Source organism: Bombus vancouverensis, chromosome 11, assembly GCF_051014615.1.
Source record: "Bombus vancouverensis nearcticus chromosome 11, iyBomVanc1_principal, whole genome shotgun sequence".
Taxonomy (NCBI): Eukaryota; Metazoa; Arthropoda; class Insecta; order Hymenoptera; family Apidae; genus Bombus; species Bombus vancouverensis.
In genome coordinates, this window is record NC_134921.1 from 3,370,494 (window position 1) to 3,381,070 (window position 10,577).

Below are 10,577 nucleotides of genomic sequence, written 5' to 3' on the forward strand. Positions count from 1 at the left end.
AGCGGCAGGCTTGTCGTTTGTTCGCTACGCGTTCGGCGCGCTTGCAGTTTGAATAGTACAAAGTATCGTGTCTTTATAAAATTAGCATATCTTGAAGCAATACATATGTATATACATCGATTCTTTCGATAATTTTTTGTCCCATTTTGTTAATAGGTGTCAAATATGAAATAATACTGAATACTATGAATACCTACTGAATATTCAGACTTATTGTAAATGATTGCCTGTTTAAATTCTTTTGTTCTGTCTGCAAAATGTATATTTATACTAAATACCTTTATGCAATTATAACTACATTATACATTTTCAGAATCGTTTATTCTCTAATATAATCATGATAACTGGCTGCCGTACCAATTTCAAAACGTTTTATATAACACACATAATAGGTCGAGAAAAAGTGTCGACAAGTGTACGAATAATTTTGTGATCCACTGTAGTTAGTAATGAGAACAAATTGTCAGTACAAAGTGTATAAAAAGTAGGTATAAAAACCACCGTAGCATGATTCTACACGATTCTGCACTTCTGGATCGATGGACATTTGTAAAAAAAAGTTCGTACAAACCTAATCTTGGACATGATTTTTAAAATCAATATTTTTTTATTGTAACAAATTTATTTTATAAGGTTATTAACATGATCAAAGTTATTAACAAAAGTTTCAAAGGAACCATAGGTCGCAACTGACTTCATCTTCCGGAAAAGAATATTAAGGTTTTAATAATTCTTAGACTGGCTTTATTCATAATATGTTTATATTTCACATTTAATGAGAAAGTAGCGTACTATTTACAAAACAACAGGAAATTAGAGATTAGCTCGTAAAATATATAAGAATATTGATCATGAATTAATATTGCGACGTCTGACTGGGTCGACCTAGCATGAATTAAAGAAGAACAGATTGTTCAAATGAAAATCAATCACATGATAGATCCAACTAATATGGTATTCGACGGAGTTTCTGATATTGAATGCTACATAAGTTATAACACGATTCACACTTTTTCGAGGGTGTAATATTTACGGATGAAGGTAGTTTCTCAAATTGCAGTATCCTCGATCGACAAAATACCAGGATTTGAGCTTACAGAAATCAACATGCAACGGTTGAGAGATTTAACCCAGGACAATTTACCACAAATGTATGGGCAGAAACTGTCCGAAACTATATTCATGTCCCTATCTTTCCGCCTCGATAACATCGATAGCAAGTGAAACCGAATTGCGATTTTTACACTCTCATCTTGTAATGTCATCTTCTAAACAAATTGCGTGAAATTATACCATGGCAGAGTCATCACTTCCTCTATTTTATGCACAATGATCCTCCACTACACAACAGCCGACCGATACCCCAACTTTTAAACGAAAAGTTTCGATCACTGTAGATAGGATGCCAACGTGGAGGGTAGCACTCACTTGGCACGGCAGGTCTTCTTATCGCGATAGCCAACGTTATCGATATAAAGAAACGCGCACGGGTCTGCAGGCGGTCGCCATCTTGGTATGGAGGCCCCGTTACTCAGGGCAGGGTTATAGAATCATCGTTAGCCTGGTGCCGATGTACGAATTGATGGTGCCACCTGTACGTACAAGTTACGATACGTAGCATTCGACGAGTATGCGGAACTTGTCGTGCCATCTGGGGACTATCGCTAGTCACGACAGTTAGGTATTCGAGCACCGAATAGGAGCTGGGTGCGTACTACGGTGTATCGAGAGCCATGTGATAAGCTGTATTGTTAAGAGTATTTATTCTCTTCACTCTTTGTTATTGGCCTATCGCCCCTTTTAGTTTAAGACTGGAAGAGTGGGTCTATTCCAATCACAAGAGTTAATTACATGGAATTAGCTCGAATGGGAGGAATTTACTAAGCGAAAGTTCCCGACAAAATGGTGATTTGCGAAGTTTGGTTCTCAAGACGCCATGTTGTTGTACGGGTCGGTATGTTTCCAGGCGCGGTGCTCGTTGTCTACTTGCAACCTCGAGTAGACGTCGCCACATTACGGACTTCTTGTTTGTTGACAGAATTAGAGTCTGCTCTAATTGAGTTCCACCGTTGTTGAGCCGTTATTTTAAAGATGCTGTTGGGTATTTCCGAAATTTTTTAGCGGTTCAAATCTATTTTAAATAATGGATTTCAGTGACAGCTATCTACTTGCCAAGTCACGTTTCAGGAAAAAATCTGGAAGCACGGGAAATTACTTTAGAACCCTGAGAAGCTCGGCATGATATAGTCGGCTCCCTGAAAGTTCTATTTTGATATTTCATTTATAAGGACGGCAAGCGCGGGTTTCTCTTAAATTTTTTGGTTGATTGGAAACATTGCCGAAGATGAAAACATAATTTAATGATGCATATACAGATGCAGCTTCCTATTGGCTATACGTGGCAGTAGGATATGTTTGGAAATTTTGGATGCTACGAGCGATGCTCTGTTCTTATCGCCGAATTACTGGACTCTTCTAGGGGATCGTCACACTCTTATTTCGTGAAGTGAGAGGAGCCGGGTCACTGTTGTGCAATGTTGCTACGATATAAGCGTGAAGATTTCCCCTACAGGGGTAGAGCTTGTACTCTGGGTGATCTTCAACGCGCTGATTTCGTGATTTAGCTTTCTATTGTGGTATTTAGCAGGTTCCACGGACGGGGTTAGGGTTGTGGCTCGTATTTGTCTTTAGATATATCGCGATGAAATAAGGGAATACAGAGCCAAAGACCTCACGTATTGACGGACTTGAGAAGACTCACTTAGACTGATTGATAACGACTTTGGCTACGTTTTAAGGACACGACATTCGTATAACTCAATTATGACGAACGCGGCTCTGTTCCTGGACAATGATACCTTTCCTTTTTTGATAAGATAATTATGCATAGTACACATAAGAGTATTAAGGTTACGGCACAGGGGGTTTCGGAGCCTCCAGGCCCCGTCTGTGTTTCGCGTGGTGTTCCACACTCCACCCGACGGTCATCCTGCGACTGGTCAAAAGACGAGAGGAGGCTGGGTACCGTGGTCCCCTCTCGTTTGGTAAATGCGACCAGAGACCAGAGTTTTGAAGATAGCTAGAGCGAAGTTGGAGGAGGTAAAGAAAGGCGTAGAAGAACACTAAAGAAAGGGGCGTCAGGTACTCGCCCCCCCCTACCTCGAAGAGGAATACGAAGCTTCTCGAATTTGAATGACATTCGAGAGGTGGTGGAGGGAAAGGAACCCGGCAGCCTAGAAGTAAGCGGCAATAACGGAGGAATAGCGCCGAGTATTGCCACCGTCACCACTGTCAAGGAGGGGTATATGCCTTCGGTAGTAGAGGAAAACTCCTTTGTAACTTGGTTGAGTATAACTGGGAAAGCTTGGTTAGCAAAGCCATCGATGAGGAGGTCAGCACATCCGAAGGAGAGGTTTCCGTATCGGATAGTAGCTGTTATAGTACTCGGATGGCAAACAGAAATAGGCGTTCAAAGGAGCCATTTATCAAATCGGCGCTGAAGAAGCAAAAGAGTACAACGAGCGCGAACAAAACAAAGAAGACTGAAGTCAGGATCAGTGAATGGCATCATTAAGGGGCCTTTCTGAATATGAAAGATATTGTGTAGAGACTTCATTTAATTTCCAAAAAGGACCCAAAGATCAGAAAGTTAGCCGACTCGTTCAATAATAAAACGAACAGCGTCTGGGAGGGACTGGATCAACAAATGAACAAGAAAGGATGCGAAGTTAGGAGACAGGTGGGAAGGCCCGGGGAGGTTAATGTCTCTACGCAAATTTCCCCTCCGAAGGATGAGATTGGGAAAAGAAACGGCGACTTGAGAAACAAGTTGCCTGTCGAACTGAGCAACAAGAGAAAAACCGTGCCAGCGCTCGAGGATAGGAAGGTTGACAGGAAGAAAAGGGCGAAGAGAGAGGATAGCTCGTACGCGGGGGTATGTAAGGAGAGAGAAAAGGGCGACGGGGAAGCTAGGGACAAAGCATCTAACGACTCTGGAGATGAGTGGATCGTCCAGACGAGTAGGAGAGAAAGAAGACGTGAGAGAAAAAGGAGTATCAACGAGAGAAGGAGGCCACCGGCTAACGAAGGCCGGAGAGAAAAGTTGACGAGAACTCGAAACAGACCTGAGACCCTCTTGGCGTAGGTCCGGGAGAGTGAGGAATAGCTTCAGGCGTACAAGGAACTTATGGTAGCGAAGGAGGAGCTGTGCGAGAGTACGGACGTCAGACGCACTAAGAGCGGGGGTATCCTCGTGGAATTGAAAGCGGGAGTCAAAGGGGACGACACATCCTTCAAAATAAAGGAGTCAACAGGGGGCAAGGTTCTTGTTTACTTCCTGCAGAATAGGGCATCAGTGGAAATTAGGGACATCGACACGCTGGAAACTAGGGATGACCCGAGACAGGATATCGTTAACGGGGTGAAGATCAAGGATGCCAACGAGGTCGAAGTTAAATCGTTGAGGGCAGCACCAAGTTTTTACTCTTGCGAGTTGAGCTTTCACTCTGGCACCTCTCATGTAATTACGGGGGAAAGCTCGGTGTGGGTGTGCTTTTTGAACGAAGAAAGCGGATTCGTTGTTCACACTTTTCGTTAGGAAAAGTAAGGGTAACGACCCGCGGTGCCCATTGGTTATAGTCAACGTTAATGAATGAAGATATGAGGAGGAAACCTCCTACCAACGTGGCTCGTGGGTGACTTGTTCATGGAAAAACCCCGCTTTTCCAGTTAGGTAAATACTCGCTTTTCCCGTTAGGTAACTACCCGCTTCTTCCGTAATTTTTAAGAGCGCATAATAAATCTAAAGACTGTTCTAAGGACCAGCCATAAACCGAAAACATTTACAAGATTAAAATTCCTTCAAGTTAATAAGATTAAGTTCATGGTGGCTCCTTAGGTTTATTGATGGTCTGAATAACGGTACGCGGACTCTTAGGGGTTAGACAACGAGGGACGTCGCACGGACCATCTCACGCGACGTAACATTCATTATACGTTTTTTATAAAGATCGGTAATCTTCCTATCAGTTTAGAAAAATCTTGTTAACTTAACCTTTAATTTAGAAGTTAAGGAATATGACGAGTTATAAACAAGTACTAGTAATCAGACCAGTAGCGTAACAAAATAAATTTTGGGGGAGGCGTTGTCGTGCTTGCCAGATGAAAAGAGAATTCCGCGTTTCGTCCCGGAATTACCGGTGGACTCGTTGGTAAGGCTATGCCCGGTAGTTCCTGCCTTAGATGAAGAGAGAGTCTCGTTAGGTGCGGTATTTGTATCATGCACCCGTTTATTCGACTGCTAGCGAGACAGACAGACTCGTTGTCGTCGTAGTGGCCCTCTGGTGTTGGCCGGTTGGTACCCGGATCGTCCGGGAGGTGTTACGACCGCGTTGATGCCTCGACCTGTCGGCGTCCTGTTAGTACCGATCCGCCACAAAATCTATAATGTTTTACAATAACAAACACCAGTCGTATTATTCTATATTGGTTCTTAAAAATCAATTAGAATGGCTTTATTTCGTAGATATTATGTATTGTTAAGAACAACTATGACAATTATAAAGAATGAAATTATTGCAGGTCAATTTAATAGTACCTTTTTCCTTAAAGTACATCTTGTTAAAGATAAGCAAGTGCCCGTATACTTTCAAATGGTAGTGTATGTATGAAGAAACAGATGTTACGTCTTTTCAATTGAGATGCTTTCCAGGGATTTCTTTTATTAACTACGACAAACAAGATTCGGCTGAATAACATGCAAGTGAATAAGAGGTTATTCCTTATGAAAAAGGAAAAAATATACAAAAAATATACAAAATTTGTTGAATTTATGTGGGATGGTGTGACGTCAGGGAAGGACGTGGCTGATTGTTCATAAACGTTGTCAAGATATGTTAATGTTGTCAAGGAGTGTTGTGAGCGTTACCAAGGTTTGTTAAGGGAAAAATGAGCGTGGTAATTGCTGTCAGAGTTGAATTAATTGTGATCGAGAGAAGTTCATCATGTTGCTGTGACGTAGAGTTAGTGAAAAGCGAATTCGTGAAACGCGATATTATATTCGATTTTGTGAGAGTGTAACGATATTGTGTTTATCATACTGTCTTTTCTGTTAATTTATAATATAACATTCCTACATTTAAAAATTATCATACATACCTAAACATGGCCAATAATAGCAAACTGGACAGAAGTAAATAATTGACAGAGCAATACGAGCGTGGTGGGCCTAAAAAAAGACAAAGGGATGCTAGAACGGCCAGAATGTGAGTTTAGAAGCCGCAGAGTGTGAGTGGAGGAGCTGGAGAGTATGAATCGGGAAGTTGAGAGCCGAGTATGATAATAAGATGCACGGCGATATTGTAATCAGTTTTTTGTATTGAGTATTGTTTCTTAAACTAAACTTTACTCCAAATAAAACATCATTACTTGTCCTTACTCTAAGACCCATATAAGTTACCACATATATGTGAAAATTAAAAAATATAAAATAAAATTTTTTCACAAGATGTTGCTTCCTCGCAACTGAACATGTTCAAATTCTATTTTTGATTCATCTTTGCATATTTTTTTATGTGTAATAACCTTTAGTTGGCGTATATTCATATCTAATCGATACTTACTATTAGCCAAGTTTAAGTATACTTGATAAATTTTCGAACCTTTTTTTTTGCACGTGGAGAAATCCTCATGGACACTCCGCTGCTGTTAATAATCGGTAACAGCAGAGTAGTGTCGGACTCTTACCGACTAAAACTCCACGATGACCATCCTACGCATATGACACGAGTGCTCCAGGAACCTCCTATGAAATATCTTCCGTTGCACCCTCTTCCTGCGTCCTCTTGTTCGAGCCAGTAGTAACAATTCCCTGACTGTTGAATTTGGCGTTAGGGGAGACGGCAATGAGGCGGCTCTAAGCCACATGACCGCCAACCCCCTCCATCGCGTTATCCTACAAGGGTGAGAGTTTCTCTTTCTCTCCCTTTCCGCTCGTTCCTTTCCGAGCATAACTCGCTCGCAGAAGAGGCGGACAGCCTCATATTCCTGTGACCCTCTCAACATCGCTTCTACAATCGCTGAGGGGGTCAGTCTTTCGCCTATGATGTGCCGCAGGGTATAGCGGAACAGCTCCCACGCCGGACAAAACTCCTGCGTATGCTGCGCCATGTCCTGCCCACAATGGTGACAGATGTTCGTCGTCTGCCGTCTGATTTTCATCAGGTACTCGCTGAACACGCCGTGTCCAGTGAGCACCTGGGTCATCCTGTAGGTGAGCGGGAGGCCGCGGCGGCTTCTTCATATCTCCCAGTTTGGGAGAACTGTATCCGCGCCTCGATGTTCGCCTCCCTCGTTGATCAGCTGGGATCGCCACTGGTCACACGCATCCTCCTCGGCGGCTCCTAGGTCGTTTGTTGTCCCCTGCTCGGTCGAGGCCTCTCCCGGGTCCCATACTTTCACATGGGTGTATCTCCTCTTGAGCGCCAGTCCCCGCAGCTCCCACGGGGGAGACGCGGCCAGAACGGTTGCCGACGCGTGGGACACTGTTCGGTATCCCCTGACCACTTTGATGGCGGTTACCCTGTGCAGCTTCCTGAGGAGCAGGATGCTACGACGACTCGCGATCAAATCATCCGCTCATACCAGGGCCGCGTACATCACTCGGGACCGAACAAGGCCCTCGAACAGTACACCGTGACTCCCGCCCGCCGATGTTCGGCAGCAGGCCGCACAAGGCATTGGCAGCCGCCGACACCTTCGGAATCAGGGAGTCGAAGTGCGGCTCAAACGTCCACTAGCTGTCGATGACGAAACCCCGATATTTCATACGCAATTCCACCCCGACGGTTTTACCAGCCATGTTTATGCTCAGACCAAGCGGAGGAGCCCCTCGTCTTTATTGTCGTAAAACCAGATGGCCTCCGGCTTCGCAGAGGAGACCCACAGGCCCAGTCCGCGTACAGCACGAATGGCGCGGGCCGTTGCGACTTCGCTGATGCGCAACGTCTCGTGCCACCCGCGACTTCCAAAGTGTCGTCCGCGTAGCACACCATGGCCGCGCCCGAAGGCAGCGAGCAATGCAGTACCTCGTCGTACGCGATGATCCGCAGGATCGGTCCCAACGCCGACACCTGCGGAACGCCGCGCTCGACGGGTCGCCTTTCCTCCCCTTCCCTGCTGGCGTAGCATACCAACCTGTCGTTGAGGTAGGCGCGGATCAGCCGAACGAGGTAAGTATTCTTATCTTTGGTTTCGGGTGCTTTCCTGAGCATAAATTTAGCGCTGTACAGTACCCGGGGCACCCCATAGGGCCATAGGGGTTGGGGTTACGCCCAACCAGCGCACAAGGCACCCAGTACCTTGCTACCTGGATCAGCTAAGCCTGGCAGGGGCTGTCGCTCGTCTCAGCTCGAACGTGGCGCATTCTAAGCCCTTCTGTCTCTCCAGGACGGTTTCGGAGCAGGTGGGACGCTGCTCACCCGCCGAAGGCCATTCGGGGGAGCCAATACCCCTTAAATCGGCCCTCCTGCCAGCATCTTGTCCATCAACAACTGCCACCACGAGTTCAAACCCATAATTGGCCCAGCAGAGGGGTCGCTACTCTCTCTGGGCTTACACTCGATCCCCATAGTACCATCCTAAGTCATTGGTGAGACTATCGTGTGGATGTACGGCCACGTCACTGCCGGCCGGCGACCTACTAATCATGCTCGGCTGTTCCAGATGGGACTCACGTAAGCGGGAGCCTCAAGGTACAAAGTACCCGAGAACTTATCCCGACGGTCCCATCCTTAGCATCAGGATTGTGGGTGCGCTACTACCCAAGGCCACGTAGAGAGAGTGTAACCGTACTTAAACGGCTTACACTTCCGGCGACCTTCCCTGGGGTGTACATAGAGGACTCACGTAAGCGGGACGCTTATCCCGATGGTCCTCCCTGGCTGCGGGAACGTGGGTTTGCCAGCCCCCATAGACTTCCATAAGCAAGTCCTCCCTGCGGGAGCCGAACGAGGTAGCTGGGAACCTCGAAGTGTTCCAGGGCCGCCACTATCCTGTGCCACGACATGGAGTTGAATGCGTTGACGATGTCCAGAGACACCGCCAGCGCCACGCCGTCGCGGGAAACCATGATCTCCGTGAGTGTCCGCACGCGTCTGAGTGCGTCAATCGTCGAGCGTTTCTTCCGGAAGCTGTACTGGCTTTCATGCCAACCCGGCATCCGCCCCACCATGCGTCGCTCCAAACGGGCGGCAACCACTCTCTCGAGGAGCTTGCCGACATCGTCCAGCAGATATATCGGCCTCTCTCAGACATCTCGTGTAGAGGCGCCGAAGTTTGGGAGTCATGACCCCCATCACTTCCCCCCAGATCCGACCCGGGATTCCGTCCGGGCCCAGCACCACATCGCGGGAGGCCATTCTTCTGATCGCCTCCCACAGCTATTATATTCAAAACCTAGTAGATTCTAATCGAAGTAATTAGTTAACTCCCTGTATTTGTACTTTACTTTATGCTTTCTCAATTATGTGTGTGTGTTGTGTATTATGCAACATTTATTGTTAGTGTTTATTAGGTAGTTACAGTTATGCTTGTTGGAGTGGTTCGGCTTCGTGCTTTAAATTTTATAAAATAATTCACGATCTACATAATTACCTATAACCCTCCAGGAATGAAACAAAACTTCTAGTAAGCTTTATATACTTTTTTTAATTTTCAGGTCAGTGTTTATACATCTCAATCGTATCGGCTTAAAATATAATAGAATAATGTCATTTTAAAAAGACGTTGTCCAATCATTATGCTTCGTATATATATGTGGGAGTGAAAGGACACCGAAGCCTTCTCTTTGGAACTTTGGGAAAATTTAAGCTCTCCATAAAAAGAAATAGTTGTAATGGCACTCGACAGTAAACATTACAACGGTTTCTGTCCCGTGGTTCGCCACACGCAGACCCTATTCTTCGGGCAAGACAATCACCAGTACATGTTCAGCGAGCTCGAAGAACCGTTATAAATCTTAAGATTTAGTTAACTAAGTTCCCTCAAACAGACAAACAGTCTTTGTCCCGACTACGGGAAGATAGGGGAAATCTATTTTTTCAACGAACGACGCTTCCCACTAGCAACCTTCTCTCAAGGACGGCTAGCGTCCTTCTCTAACCACCAACCCTCACTTTCCGAACGAAGACTTTTCTCGACAAATCCGATGATCTCGTGTCCTTAGACATACTCCATCATAGTTTTTTTCTGCAGCATCATCGTGACGGGAAGTCATTCTTGGGTGAGGTTTCATTAGCGAGTTACATGGCGTCTTTACGCTCAGTGAATATTTTTACGTTTTAACAAAGAGCTAGTTTAGTAATACTTGTATCGTAGACACGTAAGTCGACACGTAAGTATACTTTGGAAGAAAGTACATTTGTTATCCCGTTGACCACGGATTCGTTGTCGAACCTAGGACCATTGTCATTAGTGTCTAATCACCGCGGTTTCTTGTCAATTCTGCAATATCCACACTGGTACTAATAATCATATTTGCACTAGTAAATATCTTCTTTATTGCATACCAACAATGTCTA